General features: G+C 47.6%; 1 protein-coding gene across 1 annotated transcript in view; it reads left to right on the top strand.

Moving 5' to 3' along the window:
* Positions 1-19096: 19096 nt before the first annotated feature.
* LOC119441942 (serine/threonine-protein kinase 17A) overlaps positions 19097-24621 on the top strand; it is a 211240-nt gene continuing 205715 nt past the window's right edge. Inside the window, exon 1 of the mRNA XM_037706619.2 lies at positions 19097-19556. The gene's annotated coding sequence lies outside the window, so the exon portion shown is untranslated. The remainder of the gene's footprint in view (positions 19557-24621) is intronic.

Raw genomic sequence — 24621 nt, forward strand, 5'->3', positions numbered from 1 at the left:
CACATTGCATCGCATGAGAGTAAACAACATTGTGCGCTTTGCCGTTAGTTGTAAATCATCTAATTAACCGTTCCAATAAAGCTCCGCTTCCCATAGATTCCAACATGCACCTTGGATCTACATGTAATTTTTTAAATATTCTATTATTTTGGGCTACTTGATTCTTGGCCGTTCCCCCAGAGTGGATATGGGCCATTGACACTAATACTCTACATCTGCAAGGACGATCGACAACAACAAGAGATCTTGGCAGACGGTCGCCCACAGCGAAGGATAGAGGGGTAACAGGAAGCAGTGTTCCTAAATGACGATCTTGGTACGCCACTCTGGGTCCCGCTCTAGTACCATGGCAACCCCAGAGGTCCCGTCCCAGGGCCAGGCACGACGAGGAGCCGTCTCCGATCTGCGGCGTGAACTCCAGCTGGCACGGTTGCTGACCTGCCGGAGCTCAATAGATGTCGTGGAGCGGTGACGTCTTCGACGCTTCAGAAGCGGTCGACATTGGCACGGATGTAATGCACCGCTAAAACAACCGCGAATAATACTGACCTAGATCTCCTGACGATGTTCCAGACTGATTGTTCGGTATACCCTAAGCATGACTGAAGACTAGCGGAAGTGCTCAACTCTAGGACATAGTATTTTTCCAGACTGATTGTTCGGTACCGTAAGCGTCACTGATGGCTAGCGGAAGTGCTCAACTCTAGGACATCGTATTTTTCATAGCCGTTGTATTGACGTGCATGGACTAAGGAGCGTTTCTTCATGTACTTCGAAGCCAGATCCTTTCGTGTTCGGGTTCCTTGTTCTAATGAAGTTTCATTGCGTGCCTTGAGTTGTGTTCGTGTGTGCATTTTGTTTGAATCAAGTAACGTATACCAGGCAACAGCATACGTGACGCATGACTTTCATTCATGGCATCACACAAGGCTTAATCATACAGACAGTTTGACTTCCTGATGCGTTCTCCGAACTCTCAGCTCTGTCACGACCGTTTCCAAAAGCAAAGGAAACATTTCATTGCCGCTGTAAATGCGGCCATCGCGACCTTAGGAGCTGTCATACGTAGTTTAGTTTAAGCTGTGCTAGTTGCAAAAGAAGAGGAAAAGGCTAAGGGCGTGTCCTGCTATGTAGCGTATACATACGCGAGTTTCGCACGCGTGCACGCCTCGGCGACTACACGTCGTCCATCCACGGCCTCGTGGCCGCGGGACGCAAGTATGCACAGCCTGCCGTTCGACACCTCTGATCTACTCTCTGACGTCCTTGAACTCGCAGTAATCGACCCCCCTTGGAAGGTTCCTGCTGGCGTCAAGGCACGGCTCCGGCGCACTCTCATGTCTTGATGATCGCACCGGGAATGTGTCACGGCCCCGGACGCACGCACAGCCGACAGCTTGTATCGCCCTGGGACGTTTTTGTTTGCGCCAAAGCCTACGTGCGTGGTGTTGCGGGAGCGGCGGCGGCGGCTCGTGCAGGCGTGTGTGCAGCGTGCACCGTGGGATTGATTGAACACGCAAGCGAGAGCGCGCAGAAATCGGCGCGAGTTATGCATGCGCGCGCAGATGAACTGCTTGCCTGACTGCGTGCCATGCCTTGCTCAAGGTGAGGCGTGTGTGTACACACATATTCACCCACGCCGCTGACGGCTGTCTGCCTGATCGCTCTGCGCTGCGTGACGAAGTGGATGCGGCGAGCCGTCATATATATGTGGAGCCATAAAGATTAAGGCAACTGTCTGCGCATAGTTAAATAAAGGAAAGCTACACGTATTGTTTGCATCTGATGGAGTCAGCAAACGCTTGCACTGCTGTCCATATTTAATATGGAGATAAGGAAAAATGAATTACTTTTTTTTTCATTTCCTTTAAGAAAAATAAAGTAATCTGTGCAGGTACAGAGACATATAATCGATAACGGAAAGGCAGGGAGGTTAAACAGGTTTTGCCCTGCTTGGCTGCCCTGCATTTGGGAAGATGAAAAAAGGGCAGAAATATTAGAAGGAAGAAGAAAAGCACACAACACGCACGCGCACCCACGCCGAAGCGTATACACATAGGGAATGCGTATTTGCCTTGACAGTATATAGAGTTCAGAGAGCAAACGGGGATAGCCAATATTCTAATTGTGAGAAGAAAATGGAGCTGGGCAGGCCATGTAATGCGTAGGATGGATAACCGGTGGACCGCCAGAGTTACAGAATGGATACCAAGAGATGGGAAGCGCAGTCGAAGACGGCAGAAAACTAAGTGGGGTGATGAAGTTAGGAAATCTGCAGGCCCAAGATGGAACCAGCCAGCGCAAGACAGGGTTAATTGGAGATCGCAGGGAGAGGCCTTCGTCCTGCAGTGGACATAAATATAGCCTGATGATGATGATGATGATGATGATGATGATGATGATGATGTGATGATGATGATGATGATGATATAGAGTTCGCGTTGCGCATGGCGTGTCCACATATATTGGCCAGCAGCAGGAGAGAGAGGGGGGAGAGAGCTAGAGAGAGAGGGGGGGGGGGACAATTGAGGGGAAAGAGTTGAGAATTTGGCTACTGTAACGACCTGCTTGATATGAGATTTACGTTGAAGGGCCAAACCACTTTATACGAGCTTAGTGGTATTTCGGACTATAGTTTCGTTTCTTTCGCGGGAAAAGGAGCGGTCGCTAAAGGAGAAAATGAAGGCCACATTTACGTTTTCCCTTCTTAAACTTCGAGTCCAGACCGTAGCGTCGGTACATCAGCTTTACGAAAAAAAAAAAAAAAAAAAGACCCAGACCTAAATAGAAAAAAATGTGTCTGATGGTGCAGGAAATGTTCTCTCCGGTAAAGTGGGTTTTACCGCAGAAAGGTAAGTGCGACTGTGTGTCAAAGTATATAGACCCTTAAATGATTAACGGGTCCGTATCCTGTGGGCATTTGTGTTGTTCTTTTCGTTCCTTGTTGTGTCTGTGTTTGTATGCCTGCCTGCTTTCCAGTAATATGAATTCTATTACCAACTTGCTCAGCTTCTAGGTCGTTCTGTTCTCTGATTCTTTATTTCGGCACAAATTTATTGGCAGCATCCTCACTAAACAAACTATACATAAGCGTCAACAATTATAAATAATTGTGTTTAACTGGCACAATGGTGACAAAATGAAATTGTCCGGCTTGCCAATGGCATCGAAAAGGGAGTTCAAGGGACACGGTGCGATAGATAACCCCCACGCATTTTCTGCCTGTCCTTTTACAGAGGCCGCAGACTTCACAAGTGAACGCCGACACGTTTCCGAATGTGTCTGCGCGTTTGTAACAGGCACCTGTAAAGGTTGCTTCGCCGCATTAAGAGGCCTTATGGGGGAAAACCCCGCTTTTTTAATATATTTCGTTTTATACAGTACGTATATAGGGGACAACCCGCGTATAGTTTAGGTATGTATGATTGCATGCAATCGAGGGTGTTGCCATGACAGCTATAAGCGCGTTATAATTGCGCTTCCCCCCCCCCCTCCCCTCCCCCATACATCACCGTAGATTACGGTTGCAGCAGTCCCTATCAAAGTAGCTGTGTACCAAATGAGGCATGTCGAATACACGGGACGTGGAACGAATAAGAAAGCGTTATTGCGGAGGTGGTTTTGAAGCGCAATCAGACGGTGCCTAAGTCAGCTTTGGTGAAAGACTGGAAGGCTCAAATGAGCACTTCCCCGCAGCCACTTTTCGCCGTTGTATCTTCCCTGCATCGTCACACAATGCAGCCACATCAAGTTACTAAGTTTTCGATCCTGCGAGCCCGCAGCTAAAAAAAAAAAAAGAAAAATGAGCCAAGCGCAGTTAGCGGTGAGAGCAAGTTTATGGAAAAAAATTGCCGCGTATCTGCGTGCTTCGCTGCAAATGTCGTCGAAAGACGATAGTCTTCTGCCGGCCGTACTACATGAATGCTGGTCTGATCCGCGGCCACCCGTGATGCTGTTCTCGTACCATTTCCGTCCTGGCATGATAAATGCAATGCAGGTTTGTTTGAACAGATTTCATTTTACCGCATTATTTCATCAAGCGGCCATTTATGTTTTGCCCTGCCTCAGACAGCGCTTCCTTTATGTTGAATCGGCCGCATCTGGCTGGCATTGATAAAATTGAGGAGGCGCTGCGTGAGACATGGACGCCATCTGGCAATACATCGGGAAACATGAGCTTGTGCAGAGGGTTTCCTTCCTCCATGGCAGAGGGCGCTCGTCGGCGCGCAGTCGGGGAACGTCGTTCGTCGGCGCGCATAGCATGTCATTTTCAGCGCAGCTCAAGAAACTAGGGTCTTTAGAGTTACGTATCTATGTATTTTCTATTAAAGGAACACACCTCCTAATACTTACCTAGTGATGTTGCGCCTCAGATACGCGTAATATTTACTTTGTGATCGATAACGTTCACAAGTATGAACAGCCGTACCAGTTTAAGTAGTGTGGGCGGTAAGCAAGTGGTCCAACTTTGGCCGGGTGGCTGAATCGGGTGACAGACAGACAAACAGACAGACAGACAGACCAAATTTTCAACGTTTAAGTTCCCCAAGAAAGACTATCGTCTTTAAAAAAGTTACACGGCATGAAGCTTCCGTGCGTCCATGCAGGGACGCACGGAAGTTTCAAGAGGCTGCCACTTATCGCCCATATGCTGTCCCGCAGTGGCGACTGGAATGTACGTGGATTTTTTTTTTCTTTCTGCTCATTCAACATGCGCTTTACGTAGTTCAAAGAAGCCCTCTGAATAACTAACTTCCAGGGCTCGCAGTTATCCGCAAGCTTGGTAGCTATAGACACCGCGGTTCTCACTGTTATATACGAGGAAGCGTGCGTAAAGGAAACGCGTGCACTAACGGAATTCCAAGCTGCAGCTCCTCTCGTTCCTGTTTGCGGAGATCATCGAGCTGCCCCTTAGATAAGAACCGGCAAGCATGTCGACGCGTGTGTATACACACACAAGAGGCACATCATTGTCGAGAACATCATTCTCCGCCAACCTTGTCATTATATATACCCCATTCCTGGCTTCTGTGTGTCGGCTAGATGTATATAGGAGCGAGACCAAGCAGGAACAACGAGTGCGACGAGAAGAGAGCCGAAAGTGTTGCACAGGCATACAGGGCGGGTATATCGCTAACCGAGGCATCGAGGCTTTCTTTCGCCCGATCGCACTCACTTGGCGCTTCATAAAGGAAAAAAAATTAAAAATAAAAGGAAATGCGGTCGCATTTAGAGTTGGGGGGGAATCGATTTTCGCCCCAGCGCTCAAGGGGGGAGACACTCCCTGCCACCATTTTCTTCCATCCACGGGTGCAGCTCACTGAACGCGCGCAACTTCCTCCGCCAGAGAGAAGAAGAAGAAAAAAAGAAAGAGGAGCGCTTGCGAGCGCGTTTGTGTGTGTGTGCGTCAGTAGATCGTGCGCAGCCGCGTCGCTGGCGCATACTTCTTCCTCTCGGGAACAAAAAGCGCGGAATCATCAGTCAGCTGGGCGTTCCCGCGTGTGCTCGCGCGCGTCGCGTTGTGAAGAAGACCGACGACGAACGGAGAAAGCGGCAGGCAGGGCCGTTTAGCCAACGACACCCACTTCCCTGCGTGTAAAAGAGGCAAAAAAACAAGACCGTTTTCGCTGCTGGTGTTGTTGTTGTCGTCGCTTCCGCACACATTTTTTTTTTTCCACTCGCAGTGTGCGGCGCGAAAAGGACATGCGCGAACACGCGAGCGAACAGCGCGTGTCTATATTTGCAGGTAGCGGCGCGCATTCCGAGCGCAGCGGCTGCGCGGTAACCGTGACGATTCCTTCCTGAAGTCGGATGGATCGCGTGTGTGCCCCGCCGTCGGCGTCACGTGACCGCGGCGCACTGGTTGCGCCAGCTGCTGCTCCCGCTGCTCTTAAGATTCCACTGCAACAAGGCACAGTTTTCCGCGTATGTAGAGACATCTAAACGTTCTTGGAGTGTTTCCAAATTTCCTATATACCCTATATTTACTTTAATTTTTTTTTCGAGAAGCGGAGACGAGTCGGTGTGCGAACTGTTGGCATTTCAAATGGTAGGAAAGTCGGCTGGCAGGATTGTGACTGGCCTATCGAAAGGGCAGCTGTACGAACATCTGCATGACAGAGATGCAGATACTGGTCTGGCCGTAAGAACAGCGTATCTCAGATATACGAGTGACTTATCTATAGAGCGGGTTCTTCACTACACCCACCGGTTCTATAGTTACGGTTACCACCGCACAGTAAACTTAGAATGATGAAAAGCGTATAGGCTGGGGCGGAACAATATCAGTGGTGACGCAACAACATCGAGCGGCAGCTGTCACGTATCGCTGCAGGTCTGCGATGCCAGTGCGACGCGAAGAACATTTTGGAGCTTGCCGATTGCTCGGTAAATTCGAAAAAATCATACTTGGGGTCTCATCTGCAAGCTCTTCCGCGGGACCATGCATGACCTTGCTATTGCGAATGACAAATAAATCTACTGTATATGGCAGTGACATTATATACTTTTGACCTCATTCTTGGCAGTCAACATCCCTGATTGGATTATAAAGCTGTGGAGCTATCTAAAAAATAAAGAGAACAAGAAAAATAAAGGAGTGAGTGAGTGAGTGAGTGAGTGAGTGAGTGAGTGAGTGAGTGAGTGAGTGAGTGAGTGAGTGAGTGAGTGAGTGAGTGAGTGAGTGAGTGAGTGAGTGAGTGAGTGAGTGAGTGAGTGAGTGAGTGAGTGAGTGAGTGAGTGAGTGAGTGAGTGAGTGAGTGAGCTTTATTCGGTCCACAATAGACGCGAGTAAACTCGGCGTCACCTGGCTAGGCCCACTCGGGGACCATCAGGTCAAATCTGACGGCCCTCTCGCGGGCCCTCTGGACTGCCAGGATTTGAGAAGTCTGATCCTGGGCCTTGATAAGCGTCATCATTTCCTCTTGGGTGAAAGGGGGACCGGCAGAGGCACAGCCCCACAGGACGGTTATTTTTATGTTAGCATCAGGTACACTACACGGACCTCGTATTGTAAAACTAAAGGCCCTGAGCTTGTTCGTCTGCGATTTGATTTTCGCTATTGACCCTTTTCGCGGAGTAGTTTGTTCTCAAGAAACAAGATGGCGCTTTCGGTGGCGCGCCATATACGTTGCCTCAGCGAAAGCGCATGAATACTAAACCATTACCGCTTCTGCCCTTTTCCGTGCGATCAGCTGTCGAATATGCAACTGGGTGTTCGCTCACACACTGTGCTCCATTCATGCTGCAAAATGTGGAGCGGTGGATTGAAGACGTCTGCAGTAGTTGGCTGCAAAAGTAGTGACTGGCATATTAAGGAATGGAATGAATGTGTTATCAAGTTCACGGACCGTTGCTATATACGGACAGCCTCTGTTGTCAGCCTTTCTCAATGTAAGACTTTCCTCGTTGATAAAAAAAAGAAAAACGCTGAACCTTGCATTCGGCCGCGCAACGCTTGAAACCAGGGGCGTAGCCAGAAATTTTTTTCGGGGGGGGGGGGGGGGGGTTCATCGGCCCGACCGGGAGGGGGGGGGGGGGGGGGGCAAGCGTCTGTTTTCCTCTACGTGACGTGATCGATAATAAATATCGGTAGTTTAAGCAGACTCTATGCATGGATATCAAAGACATGGGACCCCCCCCCCCCCCCCCCCTCTCGCGTGTGTGTGTGCTTGTGAAGAAATTAAGTAAAAAGTAATGTAAGCTCAGTAAAATACAGTAAGCACGACAGGTACAGTGGGCGTTTGGAGCAACCGTCTCTCATCGCGCCACTCAATGGACCAGTCTTCGAAAACGCATCACTGAGACGACCCGCCCGATCGGAGAAGACATCATTAATTGTTAATCTCCGTTAAGCGTAGATGGCGTCGTCCTCGTCGTGGCGAAGTGCGTTTCACAGGTCAAGGACGTCTATACATGTGAAAATGCACGTGTTACCAGGCTATACCTACTCCCATAGCAATAGCTTGTTCGCTGCGTCCTTGCGCTAGAAAACTTAAATACGCGCAAAAACGAGTAATGCTTTTTTTTTACGAAGCTTTCGTCGCCTTGCATTTCCTGCGGCAAGTGCATGGGCCGCTGTGTCTTCCGCTGTGTGCGAGCGTGCAGCCGTCATTTGCCTTTACGTCAACAGATTCAGAATTGTACAGAATATTTCACCGCACTGCATAGTTATGGCATGTGTACGCATTCTAAGTAGTGCGTGCGAGTCATTTCTGCTTCACTTAGGCCGGTGCAAACAGGAAGCGGCCTTGTACGTCACAGAATCTCGACTGATTGGTGTACTAGTGATGCAGGAATGAACTCCGGTCTTGTTCAGTGCATAGTGCACATAATCAATTTCTCAGGACGCGTGAATTCCGACGAGAACTGTCAGCGCATGCAACAAGAGTTTACTTACGCTGTACTGCGCACAGCAGTAATCCATGCTTGTCGGCTGTCTGTTTCATGCATTCTGTTGCGAGTCGGTGGAATTTCACTGCTGGCATCAACCCTTGCGTGTGTACATTGCTGTTTTGGGATTCCACAACACAACAGCAACTACCACCCTTTCGTAATTGCTGGTTTGGGATTCAGCAACACAACAGTATACCTAACAGCCTTCCGTAGGGGCGCAATCGCAAACGAGAGGCGTTTTGCGCTGCAGACTATGGCTACGTTCACACTTGGGAAGCGGCAAGCGGGTGGAGAGGCCAAAGCGGCCGGAAAGGCCAAAGCGGCCGGAAAATCTTTTCCGCGCATGGCCAAGTTCACATTTGTTTTGCTACCACCGCGGCCGCCGCTGCCGCTTTCGTCCACATCCATCTAGTCTGCGTACGTTTGTCGGCGTGGTGGCGCTCATTATCGCATTATTTCGAGCGGTATGTTCATTCACTGACCCACCCGTCATCAAAAGTGATCATCTTGCGCAATTTCGCGTGTCATCTGCGACCTTCGGTAAGTTCCTCGTTGGCGTTCCGTAATTCTCCTCACACGGGCGCGGTAGCGCTGTGTCACAGGTTGCTGCCTAGGCGTGATTATATTTCTTTAATAGTTTTTATTTACAAGTTGTAATAACATTCGATCATTTCGTATTATTTTCGGCGCCTCCAGGACACGAAAGCGGCAACGGGAACACCAAAGCTAAAACCCGGGCTGGCCCTTGTGTTGAGGTTCGCCGAAGCCTGCGCGTCCTACGTGACACCTACGCTCTCAATCTATCGTCGCGACGAGAAAAGCACCCCGCGACTTCTGCAACATACCGTGCACGTGCGAGGAGAATTATGGAGCGCCAACGAGGAATCTGCCTAACTATTGTCTGCCGTGGAAGTGGAAGAAGAAATGGCTTTTATACTTCTACCTACTTGTTTTCTAGAAATGGACAATGAATAAACGGAAGACGCGGACACCTCGGAAACGGAGGTGGTGGGTTTGCTTGGCTTTGCTAAAGTGTTAGAAGTTGGGTCACGCCAAGCCTTCGTTGCCGCACCTCCTGTCGCGCGACGTTGATTACTATCGCGAGTATTGCTGACAGTACGTTTTAGTACTTCTCTTGTCGTACAGCAAGGGGTGGTTCTTGATCGCGTCGATCAGCATTGCAGCCTACACTTTTGGTGCCATGTTCAATGTTACAACCGGAAGTTTACATGCTAGTGTAGCTTCCGGTCGAGCAGAACGACTTTCCGCCACGTTTCCGCTTCGCCATGGCGAAAAAATCGGTCCGAGACCAATTTGGCTCGCCGCCTGTTTTTCTGCCTGTTTTGCCGCCTAGGCGGGCGGATTTTTGCAAGATTTTGCCGCTTCCGCCAGATTCGAGACCACGTTCCTACGCGAACGCGGCCTAACCGGTACCTGAAGGGAAGCAGCGGAAATGTATACCGGAAATTTCGACCACCTGGGGACTTTAACGTGCACCTAAATCTAAGTAAACGGGCCTCGAACATTTTCGCCATCATCTAAAATGCGGCTGCCGCATTTGTTGCTTCATTTGTTGCGCATTTGTTGCGCATTTGTTGTTTCAGAATGCGGCCGCCACATTCGCGCCCAAAACCTCACATAGTGTCAAGGCCTTGACAAACGCCGTGACAGTTTTTTTCCATATGCAGACATGATTCGCTGTAAATTACCAACCCAAACGGAAGCGCCCAGGAATGAAAGTGTGAAAGTAGCACCGGTTTCTGGAAATATGTCAGCGCGAAGCGACGAGAGCAAAGGGTGGGTTAGTGGGGGGGGGGGGGGGGGGTGCAAAAAATTTCGGGGGGGGGGGTTTGAACCCCCCCAACCCCCCCCCCCCTTGGCTACGCCACTGCTTGAAACAGTGAAGCTGGGGTGTAATCTTATAACGGAACCGGTTCGCTTGCCCTTACGTGATTAGTCAGAATTGTTGTTGCGTCAGCGGCCGTCAGAGACAGCGGGGCGGTACCGAAAATTTTGAACACGTCACGCATCTGTCAATCATCTTCAAAGCGAACCCGTCGTCGGACATAAGTGGAACCGGCGAAGAGGTATAGTCCGATTTGGGATCCGTTGCTGTGGCTTGGCTGTTTGCTTGCGACCTTGGCCGCGCGCGCGGGGTACTTCTACTCTGCCAACAACTGCACTTACACTTTGCGCCGGTGCGGGCTGTCACGCGCACCTTATCTTAAAAGCGATCTCCACACGGTTCTGACCTTCGCGTGCGCTTTGCATTGGCCGCTCAGTTTCCGTTGAAGCGATAGACCGCACGAACTTTCGCTCGCTGCGGCGGCTGCGCTTGCCGCCAGCGTTTTGACAGTGGTCTGCGGTCATCGAGTGTGATATATTCATGTTTGCTTGTGCACGCTGACACCACGCTTGTTAATACAGTTAGTGAGCAAATGTATCCAAGTTTATGCAGCCGATAAAACTACTATCCCTACTCCGAATAGCTCTCTACTAATTTGCTATCGCAATTGATGCTTCGCCTTTCGGGCGAAACTGCGATATTTTTTTTTACTTCAGAACGACATTATATTCACGCTGTTCTTCTGGCGTCTTTACTTTCCGTGGTCTACCCATGGTAGCCTGGAATCAACTGAATGAGTTGCTAGACCATGGTGACGTCACTACGTGATTTCTATGCTGTTCGGTACTTTTACACTCGGAGTAGCTTACGCAACCGTAATCTTTAACGGGAAACACGCGGGAGAAGAAACGCGTGCTTTGCATCATTCGCAGACGTCATTATCATCATTATACGGTTTGCACTTCACACGAGGGTTTTAATGACGTCAACCGCTTTCGAAGCAGCTTCAAACCTAATCTTTACCGGAACCCGTCGCAGGGTGTTTACATTGTTCACACGCGCCTTATCATCCATCGTGTGGTTTTGATGCTTGTTTTGTGGTTTTTCTTTTGAAAACGAGTGCTGAGCTGTATGCCTGATTTCAAAGGAGATATGCTGTTTGTATTCAATATTTAGCCTGGCGTTTTTTGCTTACGCCAACGACACGAAAATTTCCTTGGCTGGTAGAGGTATTACAGCTTCGCTGTAAAAAAATCTAATTTCACCGAATTCATTTCAGCGTTGTATCACTAATTTCCAAAGGAAAGACTTCAACCCCGGAATCGGCAAGAGTGAGTATACGTACAGCTCATTGTCATTGTATAACGGGCTGTACGTATACTCACTCTTGCCGATATATATATATATATATATATATATATATATATATATATATATATATATATATATATAAACTTATTTGACTGGTAAACATTTAGGGAGCGGTGGTCGGAGCCCCTCAGTCCAGGGCCCCACTAGCCTCTGCCGCCTGCCTGACCTGGGTAATTAAGGACTTTTGTCCTGCCAAGTCGGAACGGGCGAGCTGTGCCTCCCACTGCTTCATTGTGATATTGTTAGTTGGCGTATGAGGGTGCTTAGTGCACTCCCAGGTTACATGTATTAGGGTAAGTATGCCACCGCACCAAAGGCACTTGGCCCTATTAGTTTCGCGCACGTTATCTATACACATCTACCCTAACTTGCACGCAAACTTACGCACACTCTATCGCCAACTTACTAAATTATGGGGTTTTACGTGCCAAAACCATTTCTGATTATGAGGCACGCCGTAGTGGGGGACTCCGGAAATTTGGACCACCTGGGGTTCTTTAACGTGCACCTAAATCTAAGTACACGGGTGTTTTCGCATTTCGCCCCCATCGAAATGCGGCCGCCGTGGCCGGGATTAGATCCCGCGACCTCGTGCTCAGCAGCCCAACACCATAGCCACTGAGCAACCGCGGCGGGTTATCGCCAACTTATTAAGAATATGTTAATGGGCGCACACTTGAATCAATGCGCCAAAGCATGGCTGACAGCGACTGAACCGACAGCACACGAATGGTCGAAGCTGAATTTTTCGTGACGGTCCGCAGGAGTAAGCGAGTTACTAGCGATACTACATATTTGCTATAAGCTGTTACGAAGAACAGAACAGCTACGTTCCAAGTCTTGTGTGCAGCAAGAACAAATCTATTGCAACTGAGCACACCCGCGAACGATTAGGCAGAAAATAATCAGATAGTGACCGCACCGACAAACTTCACTGAGTCAGAAACGTGACAAACCGCTGCTTCTAAGTATTTGCCAAATAAAGAACGAAGAGCAAAACACACTGATCCTGATTGAATTCCTAAGCGAAAAGCTTGAAGTACATTGTTAGCCTCGTTTTTAGAACAAGCACTATATACGCTGCTCGCGTCATACGAAAGCGTTTTTGCATGTTCTCTGAAACTGTGGCCAAAGCTTCGTGTCGTCCACCCAGTCAAGCCTCTACGATATCTCCTGAAACACAGGTTTGCTAAGCCGCACCGGCGTCATACACATCCTTTGTAAACACGGAGGCAGCTGAGGCAAGCAATGGACGCATCACCACGTGATCAAACATGGCAGCGCCCACGGAATCACCGCGAAAAGGGTCAATAAGCTGTACCGGGTGTTCCGGATAACATAAAAGTGTTTCTTTTCCTTTCTTTCTTCTTTTTTTCTTTTTTAACGAAGCTTTTTGTGCGGATAAAGTACACTGTATGTTGTTAGGAACCTCCTCAAGAAAACAAGCCTCCAATATTTCTTAAGAGCTTAAGAGGTGGTAAAGAGAAACATTTAATCAGCTTAAGCAGATCAAGTGTTCTTTCAGAACTTTATTTTCGCTAATTTCGTATTAAAAAGTTTAGAGCAAGTAGAGAAACTGGGGCTCGTATTCACGAAAGCTCCTACGCTATATGTAATTGTTTGTAAGAGCAAATTTCCACCAATCCTGATGCTTTACTATCGAAGGCGGCCGGTCAATGTCAGTGAGCTCTTACGGACGAGACGCTTTGTGAATACGGACCCTGAAGGCCAAACTTCTATACTACTGTATTACGCTTACTATTAGACTGACGGAAGAACTAAAGAACGAACGTAAAAGAACAAATACATGGTGAATCAGCGGAGGGAGGGGTTGTGGGAGAGGGAGGGGGTGAAATATAACATATGACAAGATGATTTTCATTTGCACCCGTTGGCCCTATATAGCAAACTCGACCTCAGCTTCGATTAACGTGATGGACGGAGTGCTCACGCACTAGTTTTTTTTTCTCTCTTTTTTTTTATCGCAAGTGCTTCCCATATTTCTCGTTTTTCTTTTTTTCTTTTCTTTTTCTTTTTTTGCTGTGCCAATGATTTTGGTGCTATCTTGTTGCGGAGAGCATTTGCTCTGTTTGCAGTGCGTAAGGCGCTGTCAGCAGCTGGCACGCGTATTTGTGCTTCTTGTAATATCTGGTGAACGTCATATTGCCATATCTTATATTTCACCCCATCCCCCTGCCACAACCCCCCCCCCCCCCCCCCCCCCCACACACACACACACACACCAACCACCATGTATATAAGCGTGTTTTCTAACAGAATTAAACGAGTTGGTAGTTTGTCTCAGTCATCTTTCACCGTCCTCGTCTGGTTGTGCGCTTGAAGTTACTGTCATGTCGTCATGTCATTGTGACGTCACGGATTTCAAATGTATCTTCTCGCGTTTGAGCCTGCGGCGCAGTAAAACGTTATCGACACTTGCCAAGGGTTAAGTGTTTGGCTCCTTTAGAATACCATGTAGTCCCCGTCCTTACCGATAAGAAAGTAACCTGGCCCCGGCAGAAGACGTCAAAACCCGTGACGTCATGGCGAGCTGGTGCGGGAACTGCGTTTTTCCTGGCTTAACCAAGCCTCCTGTCACGTTAAAAGTGTCTTGTTCGGTATTGTAGAAGTATATTTAACTAATAACGCTAAACGTATTTTCCTCTTTAGTGACCCTTGGCACACGCACACGTGCGTGCGTGGTGTGTGTGTGTGTGTGTGTGTGTGTGTGTGTGTGTGTGTGTGTGTGTGTGTGTGTGCGTGTGTGCGTGTGCGTGTGCGTGTGCGTGTGCGTGTGGTGTGGTGTGCGTGTGGTGTGTGTGTGTGTGTGTGTGTGTGTGTGTGTGTGTGTGTGTGTGTGTGTGTGTGCGCGCGCGCGCGCGTGCGCGCGTGTACGTGTTTATCACGGTATATATCATAATCATCACCTGGAGTAGCATGTCAGGCGAACAGCCAGGCTAACATCTCCAGCATATCATTAAAGCTTGTGTATCTTTCTCTCTGAATAGGGCCATGAGCCGCAGGTGATTTTCGAAAATACAACCTAATAATAAATGGAACACTCGATCGATATATCTACTAGGCTATCGTTTACTTGCTTTCCGGCAACTGTGTCTAACTGACCTATCGTTCTTTGCATAGACTACAATATTGAGGTGTCACGGCGTCACAGCTTAAAATATGTACGCGAAATGCTTTTAACTTTTTTTTATTCTCTTGTGCTTTATTTTTTTTCTGCGTCGTAAGTGAAGCATTTATCGTAGTGATTGATTTATTATATACGAATTTATATACGAGTTCCGCCGTACCATATATATATATATATATATATATATATATATATATATATATATATATATTCTCAGGACTGAACCAGTTTCGAGATATTCATTTTCAAAGTGTCCGACGAAATGCATGGGTGTTCCAATTAACTTTTTGAGGAAAGCGCTGTTTTATGCATTGAAGCACAAAGTTAACTGGAGCGCCCATGCATTTCGTCGGACACTTTGAAAATGAATATCTCGAAACTGGTTCATTCCTGAGAATTCGTTCCAAGTGCGTGTGTGTGTGGATATGTGTGTGGATATACGAATTCTATATACGAATTACGAAATCAGGCATATATATATATATATATATATATATATATATATTGCAATTTACAAATTGTAGCCGTGGAGTTCGCAAGGCGGTTCCACTTCGAACGAATTCTCGGGATGACACCAGTTTCGAGATATTAATTTCCGAACTTTGCGGAGAAATGCATTGGCGTTACAGTTAATTTTGTGCTTCAATGCATAAAGCGACGTTTTGTTAAGAACCTAACTGGAACGCCAATGCATTTCTCCGCAAAGTTCGGGAATTATTATCTCGAAACTGGTGTCATCCCGAGAATTCGTTCCAAGTGGATCCGCCTTGCGAACTCCACGGCTACAATTTGTAAATTACAATATGGGCCATCAGGCAATTAGTTAAAAACTTCATTAGTGAATTTTTGTGAATTATTCGATTATGCATTTCAATTGCTTGCGCAAGTAATGTCCGCCTCTTCGAGTAGACCAGCTCATTAACTAGAATTGGGCTATCTGCCACAGGCAACCTTTAAGGATTTTTGAAAGTGTTCGCTGAAACACCCTGTATATATATATATATATATATATATATATATATATATATATATATATATATATTATATGAAATCAGGGATATACGAATTCGTAGATTGAAAGATATGCCGTAAATAATGAATTAAAAAGTTCATTACCGTAATTATGTTAATTATTCAATTAGGCGTTTTGATTTCTCATGGAAGTAATGGCCGCCTCATCGAGTAGTTTAGATCAAGGATTATAATTGTGCTATCTGCCACAGGCAATTTTTAAAAATTTGGTGCAGCTAAAATGAAACACCATGTATAGTCAGAAAACGAGTTTTATATATTCATATATAAAGTGACGGTTGCTAAGAAAATAAATTGCAATATACGTAGCAATAGTAATAAATAGCAATAGCTCCCGCCGGAGCCTTCCGGCGCATCTCCAACGATAATAGACATATAAGGTTCGCCATAATACTCACGTACACCTTACTTCCCTTATCTAATATCAGATATCCACCTTTGCAATAAAATTACTCTCGTTTACTCGCCTTACAAGCTATCCCTAAGCCCATGTAATCCAACATGTAGTTTCTTTTTCGTTTTTTTTTTCTCTCTTTCTTTCTTTCTTTTTTTTTTGTGTGTATGTCCATGTTTGTTCACTCCCGCCGCATGAGACTCAAGTGTGAAACTTTGCCATCAGGTGACACTTTTACTTTCACTAAAACGACAGAAATTTCGTCTACGTGCTGCACGGATCGCCTCTGGAGCGATCTTTCGTTCCACGAAGCCGAAGACAACACCAACCGACATTGAAGACATTTCGGACGCTTCAAAGCGATGGAAGCTCCGTGTTACCAGCGGGGGCGTGTCAGTGCAGAACCTCGTCCCTGTTCTTGGACGCGCGTCATAGTAAGCACGCGCTGTGTGCGGCGGAGGCAAGTTTAGGCATGTCTCCAGTGAACGAAGCTCCAAGCATGCATCGAAGCGCCAACGCAACGGCGAGATGCCTGCGAGCTCGGACCGAGTGTGCGTGTTAAGGCCGACCGTGTCCTCGGACTGTTCTTGCCACCTCCTTAACTTTGAAGAAGTGCGTCCATCGAGTGGGAGCTAGGCTTTTCTTTCCGAGCATCCTTTTGAGCTGACCGGTCTTCGTGTAACCATGCGAATAAACAACCTGTCTTTGTTTCACCTAGTCTCCATCGCCTTCCGTGGTCGACCCGGTCCTACTCCTGGTCGCTGGCTGGCGTCACCCTTGGGACCGATGATCGAGCACCTTGAAACAATGCATGCTCTGATAAAGAAAGTAGAGAGACCCGATTGCAAAACAAATGAGTCTCCGCCACCCCGCAACAAGCTCTTACTTTATCACCTAAATGAGTTCGCAAGCCTCAACTGCGTAATTCGTGCTTTTGTCTTAGCGATAGCCTCGACTTATACCTGAGAGACATATTCACATCGCTGATCCGTTACTATACCCTCTAGTGGCATGTACGACTCCATCCTTCCAGAACTATGCAGCGCATATATAGCTGTCGCTGTATAAACAGCGCACAAGAGTCTCAAACTTCACAAAAGAAAAACGTATGCGCGAGCGATTGAATTTATACCGTATCTGCGTGAACATAAAGCTTTTTCTTTTTTGGAATTTCTTGCCTCAGAACGCGCCTCGCGTTAAATACGGCTGAATGACTCGAATGTTACGTTTTTCTTTTTTTTTTCTCTGTCTTTTTTATGCTGGCGCTTTAAACTGCAGTGAGCTAAACCAATAGGCCCTGCGATACGGAGCCGTGTTCTATTGTGCCGCGGGTACTTTTGAAGTGCTGCCTGTCCTTGATGCCTTGGTGGCAATGAGGACGACGCTGTTCTCGCCGACAGTGACAAAGACGCCAGCAGTGACAACGAGTAAATTGTGCATGCACTCGTCCTCACTGTATTTTGCGAAGGCAGTTCGCATTAACATCAGTGAATAAAGCGCCCTGTGGTCATCCGCTTTTATGCGCCGTGCAAATACGCGCTACATCCACATGCCCCACAGAGAACATGACAAGCAAATTGTGACAAATTCCTGCGTAAATCACTGCACAGAAACTTTTTGCTCAAGCAACAACGGCAATCGCAAGCATTGGCAGGAGAAAGGGCACCGTTTTACAGGCGCTGCAACTACAATGCCGACAAGATGTATATCTGCATTCTACAGAGCTGGGCACCAGCACGTATAGCTTTAACAGGGCCGCTCTGTCAAGTGCATAGACATCCCATATTTGTCATCTTATAATGCTCCAGTAGTTTTATCTCCCCTTTCTTATTCCCCAGTGCAGATTAGCAGGCTAGAGCGCACCTGCCAGGACCTTTCCTGCAAACCGCCTATCCTCCGAGGATCCCTTCCCATCGCATGCCCTCCGCCATCGATAAGAATAGTAGCACCGATAACGCTTTATTTTGGAATACGGTTAAGAACGGCGCTCGCGATCGCACATCCCTTCACGTGCCGAACCGTTTCGCTTAGTATATGCACCATGTGTCCTCTTGTATGCAGTACTTAACTTTGGCCTATGGCGTTTCATCGAAGCCTCTGCAACGGAGATATTCAGTTTTAAAACGGTTCAATCGTTTGTACAGCTACTCTGTTTCATCATCTCCGCCAGCTGATGCAGCGGCAGGCATTATCCGGTATTTAAGTGTGGACGCGGTGGATTTTCAGAGCGGCAAGTAAGAATGTGAAAGCGTGCACATGTGGAAGCTAACAACGTCGGAGTAAAACCGTAAAACTTCGCAGCTCCAGCACCATGCCGCCTGTGTTACGAAATTATGGAATTAGTTGGAACATTACGACCCCGTCATTCTCGCCCACACATGCGTATACGAAAGTGCGAGAAAAAGACAAAGAAATTAACTTCTGATTAACGGCTGATCAATCGTTTAATAGACTAATTAAATGACAGATTTCATAGTCGTTGCAAATGACGCTCAGGTATGTGTTTTCGCCCGTGTCTTGGGAACCGTGTAAGGGTGTTGAATAAAAATTCAATCACAATTTAGTCTATTCGAACGTAATTGAATGAATGACATCCGCGTCCTTAAGTTTGAAACGTACATTCGCAGCTAATTACCGGTGTAACGAATATGAAATACGCGACGCAGCTGCCCCATAGCGCTGATCTGATACAGCTGAAAAGCCGAAGCTCAGTATATTAATTAATATATAAATGTATACTCAGCGAGCAAAAAAAAAAAAAAAAATAGCGTGTGGTGTTGACGCCCGTTCCAACGTGACAACCGAAATCGCCGCTTCCGCCAGCAAGAATATCGTTAATTTGCCGCACTCCTCATAGATGGCAGCGCGAGCGCCGTCGCCGGCAGCTTCGAAGCGGTCTCTCTGCACTCACGCGCGTCCCTTGCGATCGTGGCCTCGCGGAGAGGAAGAAAAACCTGAACGGCCCGGCGGCTCTATTATTCCCGTCCGAGCAGTCGTGGCAGGCGCTGTACGCCGTTTAGTCGCAGTGCACCGGTCTTCTGGAACGTTTCTACAGCGTTGTCATGGCTGTGCAGCTGATGCGGTTGTCCCGTGATCACTGAGCGACGGTCACTCTGCGTGGGACAGTGTGTGCCGGCACTGGCAGTGTTCCCGCTTGCGTGCGTTTTCTTGTTCGTGATTCGGAGGGTACCTTGTGCGGACGACGCGAGCACGCCTGCTTTGCAGCTCTGCGTTCGCAAGCCACCGGCCGAGCAAGGGTTTTACACAGCACTGCACTTGGATTTCCGAGCCCGACTGGAGTAATTTTTGTGTGTGTTCACCGGAAATCAACGTCAGCGCTTCGCCTGTGCCTGGCTTTCGCGATCTTGCAGGTAAGCGTGGTGCTAGCCGTTGTAACGCTGTTGGTTTCTCGCAGGTGTTCATGTTTATTGCAGCTCTAGCTCTATAATTGCATGTTATGTTTGAAGTTGTTCTAGGTATGTGGCAGTGAACGAGGGGCGTGAACTGAACAATTTAACTAGAGGCGAAGAGCTAGCGTTACCTGCCCTTTCGTTAGCAATGAGGCCATACGGATGGCGTGGTGATGCCGATAGCGATGGCGGAACTTTAAATCTTCCCGGCGCTTTTTGAATGCCAGTCGTAGATACAGTACGTACGGTCTCGTTCAGTTATGTGTTAATTGACATAGACTACAACCTAACGGACCTGACTGCTTTTACGTTAAGAACGACACGCGTTAAGTTCAGAATAAGAACCGTTGCTGCTGGCTTAAACCTCCGGGCGCCTTCCGTTCATTGGTTTCAGCAGGGGAATGTTTTCGCACATTCATAAACGTGTCCGTAAATATCGCCGTCTGCATTAGCTAGTTTATCATTAGGCTGTTCACGACTGTTTCGACTTTTTGTTGCATCGCCTGTTATTATACATTAGCTATACACTGGTATTTGCCAGGTGCAATTTGCAGGCGTGGGACGTGTTTTATGAAATAACCTCGGGCGGTGCACAGGCAAGGTTTACCCTAGGACTAGCATAGCGTGAACACGAAGTCTACTTTAACCGAAATAGTATCAGTGCGAAATATATCTTTTTTTTTTTTTTTTTTTTGTCTACTGCTGTACCTTAGTAAGGTTACGGTGTCCATTTGACTGTATGATTGCCGCTAGCAAAGAGACGTACTCCCTTCACGAGTTTCGCACCTGCCGCAATGCTTTGCCCCGCGCCGACAGTTGAAATGCGCTGGCGGCAAACCGTTTTGCCTGGTCCAGGCTGGCGCAAAACAGTAGGAAGCGCGAAGATAAGCAGATAATCGGTCCTTGACCACCGTTCTCGCAAGAGGCGATGGGAGTGGGGAGGGGTAGTGCGCTTCAGCACTTCACTTTCGCCTTTTCTTTAGAGAGCGTGGCGCTCGCCGCTGCTTACTTCGCGTGAGAGCGGCAAACACCGTAAAATATCGCCTCGCTGTAAATAAAGAGCTCCTCAGTGTGTGCTGGTCAGGGAACCCTGCTGCAAGAACTTGCAGCAGCTGACTATGACTCATGGCTTGCTTGTCTCCGCCGGTTTGCGCGCTACGGCGTTGGTGAGCCGATGTCTGCTACGCACGCCGGATGAAGTTTACGAGCAGCTGCTGCTCTGTGCCGTTGCTGCCGGGTGTTGCGGCGGCGTGTTGTTTTTCGTCAGGCTGGTGCTGCATATATATTCGCCGTGCGCCCCTATCGTTCCTCCGGCCGTTCGTTCTTATTGCGCTAGTCTTGAGGCAGCTGCCGCCGCGGCCGTCGCTGGTCTCACTTTTTTTCCCCTACGAGGGGCAGGCACGCATCCAATGCTGCTGCTGCTGCCACTGCGGCTGCATACCTTGGCTGGCTGCCTGCCACCGACCTCAATTCATGCCGCTGGCGCTCCTGGCGTTTTCCTCGAGGCGTCCAGTGAATTTCAATACTGTGTGAGCCACGGCCGCTGCCAGTGGTGTACACACACACGTCCCTTCTATCTCGCCATCCTTGCTTCTTTTCTTCGAGTCTTAAATTTTTTTTCTTATTTCTGTTGCGCAGGGGGCAATACTGGTTCCCTTTGCGCATCTCTGGCTTTTAGGCTAGCGCATGTAATGTATTGCTCAACGCCGCCGCTCGCGGCCTTCCCCTTCTTCTCACCACTTCTCCTCTTTATTGGTTCGCCGCCGTTTCTTGATCGGAATCGTAAACCGCGAGTTCTTGCCTATATACATTCTTTTATTTGTTGCTTAAACTAGATTTAGCATGCTGCCGACGTCCTGCCATTGTTTCGGGAAACTTGAGCGGCTTACGAAGGCAGATAAAAAAAAAAGTTTTCAGAAGCCAGAAAATACGTAACGTCCTGTAGGTTGTCTTGTGGTCAGCTTCCGTTTTTCTGTACGCTCTGTTCTTCCTTTATGTCGTAATAAAGAGAACGTAGTCGCTGTCGCAACGGACACGGCTTAGCAGAAACGCCACAGAACGGTTTTTTTTTTTTTCCAATGAAAATCTATTGTGCGGTGATACACAAAGCACGTGCATCATCCACTGGAAACCATTGTATGAGCTCGTCTTAGTTGCCTATATATGTTGTCAGCCAGCGATCTCTAGACAGCTCTTCCGTTTCTTGCAAAACCCACGCAACGGGTGCAGATTGAAAGCCTTGTTCTGCCTGCGCACCGCGTTATTTGAAGCCCGCTTTTCTGACGGACATCGCAAGTCCGGACACGTCTGAGCAAGGAAGGCTCAGTCCGCAAAAGGGTTTGTCCACTCCACAATAGGCATGCAAGCTGGGGGACCTTCTAAACAGCTGCAGTGCTTTGTCTCTTGTATTCATTTCTTTACGCGACAGACCCCTTGTCTACATTGCTGGGCGCTGTCCAGATTCTCTGACCGGTAGGTCGTACAGATGCTTTAGACCGCTGATAATGTTGGCAGGCCACTCAATCTCGGGATGGTGGCGCGTGCAAACATGTTTGACGCAGTATCCGGTCAGCGCCACGTGACCCGACTCGGTGGACAGTACGGCAGTTGCTAGTCCGTCCGCTGACGGTAGTGACAAGATCCGCCCATCTTTCTCCCTTTATTTCTTCGTGTCTTTGTATCTTTGTCTTCGTAAAGAGGGTAACTCTCGTGGTGTTGATTGTTGCCGCAACATTAAACGGATAGCGTTACGTCTACCGCATTTCGGTAAAACAGAATACAACTTCACGATTGTTTTGTACCCACTGGAGCTATCGTGGGATATAGTGACTATTGGAAAACAATTTAATTCGAGAAAACAGGCGCCATTACCTAAGCAACCAATCGGTCACTTACGAGCTTACTGTATGTATCTTTAAAACAATAATTAGCTCAGGTCAAAATGCTTGAGATTGAGCATATCTGTGGGGAAACAAGCAGCATTCATCGGAAGATAAGCAAGTGGCGTTCGATGCGCGAACGACGACCTAAAAGACGCTCCGGAGCGCTTGTTTTCTCTCGCGCCGCTTTACAAACGCGTGTCGCGAGCTCAACAAAGTGGGAAAAGAGAATTGACGATGAAGAAGGAAACAAATTTAGCATGAAAGAAGTAGTAGTATGTCGGGGGTGTATTATTATAGTATGTCTTCTTCCTTCTCAATTAATTTTTTAGTTTCAGCATTCTTGGTCGTATCACTTCATACTTGCAGCCCACAAACGAACAGTACGAAAACACGGTGGCTTTCAGCGCTTTGCGTGTGCCCCCTTATAAATGCCGTGTCTTTCCCGTGGTTCCTTCACACGTGCAAACATGTATAGCAGTGAGCACCGAAGCGGACACGTTGACGATGTGTGTTGCTGGTAAGCGCCACGTGCTGTGAATACTTCATCTAAAAAAATAGGCTGTTTAATAAATTCGAGTGAATAAAATGCACGTTCTTTTCTGGCATCGAAAAAAAAAAATATGCCTACGTGTATGAACAAATGTTTATCTGTACATTCGAGGTACGAAAATAGGTACAGCATATGTACTTCTCAGAAACGGCGCCACAGAAAGACGCGCACAGCGCTTGTGTTAGTAGTGTCATTCCGTGTTCATGCACTGCCTGTACAGTTAATCGGGTAGTGCAAATACGAGTGAAGTAATTGGCTTTGAAATGTCGCACCGAATATTTCTTCATTCGAAAGTACACTTAATTGCGCCCTTAAGTATCGTTTCCTTTTGTTCACCATTATTTCTGGCCCTGTAGAGAGTGAATTCGTGTTTAAAAGAAAACGATGAAATGTTACTTAAGTTACAAATTAGTATTAAAAAGAAGTGATTGGTTTTCTGGGCTATCCACAACGGGTACTTCGCTCCAGCGTGTCAAAAATGCTACTAACGCTTTTGCGTTTCCCGCGCCTAAATGAGCATTTTTATGTATCGAACTTATCATAAGTTGTGCTTTGTAATGTTTCGTAATATCATGCATTTAAAAGTGTGGCGGTCCTGAGTTGAATACATAGTCAAAAGAGATAACATCCCCCCCCACTTTGATTTTTCCGTCTTTCATGCGTGATATGCAGTCTGCTTCAGCCGGGGAACTTGTAAAATGAGAAATACTGTGTCAAAGCTTTAGTGGCTCGGGTGATCATGCGCGCGAATAGATATGCATGTAGAGAGCTCGGCTTTTTATATTCTAATATATAATAACTCAAAGGAACATCATTCGAATGAGCTTATTTAAAACAGGGTGCCTCACTTTAGCTTGGTGATGCAAACATGAGTAAGTTAGCTCTTGCACGGTGTGCACTGGGTCGACACCACATCTACGCAGCGACAACGCGCCTCCTGCAGCATATGCGGCAGTATGATTAGAAACATTGGGTGAAGAGGAACACATTGAGGTTCTCGAGAAATGCTTATTTTACTCACCCTTAGAGATTCGTTGTCGCCATTCTATACCTTAAACATCCTTAAATTTCTAGAAAACTACACTCAGCGTATTTCTGACTCATTTCCGCACATATTTCGTGACAAGCGTTTCACCAGTTCACTCTGTGATTGCAGTTGAAGTGCGCTATGCGTGACTGCCGTTTCGATTGCAGCGGTCGCCGTTCGGATACGTATTTGGGCGTCACGCCGAACTCACACGGCGACGCCGCACCGTGAATGCGTCGGAAATACGTTCCATATGGTTGCAGCATGGTGGTCCGATTAGACAACGCCGCCGGGCCGGGAAAAAAAAAAAAAAAACCGTGGGCGGGACATTTACAATGAGCAAGCCAGCCTGTCTTTGAGTCTGTTTAAGGGGGGGGGGGGGGGGGCAATTAATCACGGCCGTTTGATTGATTAATCGACAGGCAGCGAGGGCGTCGCTATACATCTGCGTCACGACGGCAAACGACGGCCCAAAGCAAACGACAGCAAAATCCGCGACGTAGGCTTTCGAGAGCGTATATAGTGGACATTGAGCTATAATTGAAGCCCACTTCGCGTCACGCGAAG

This window comes from Dermacentor silvarum, chromosome 2, assembly GCF_013339745.2.
Source record: "Dermacentor silvarum isolate Dsil-2018 chromosome 2, BIME_Dsil_1.4, whole genome shotgun sequence".
Taxonomy (NCBI): Eukaryota; Metazoa; Arthropoda; class Arachnida; order Ixodida; family Ixodidae; genus Dermacentor; species Dermacentor silvarum.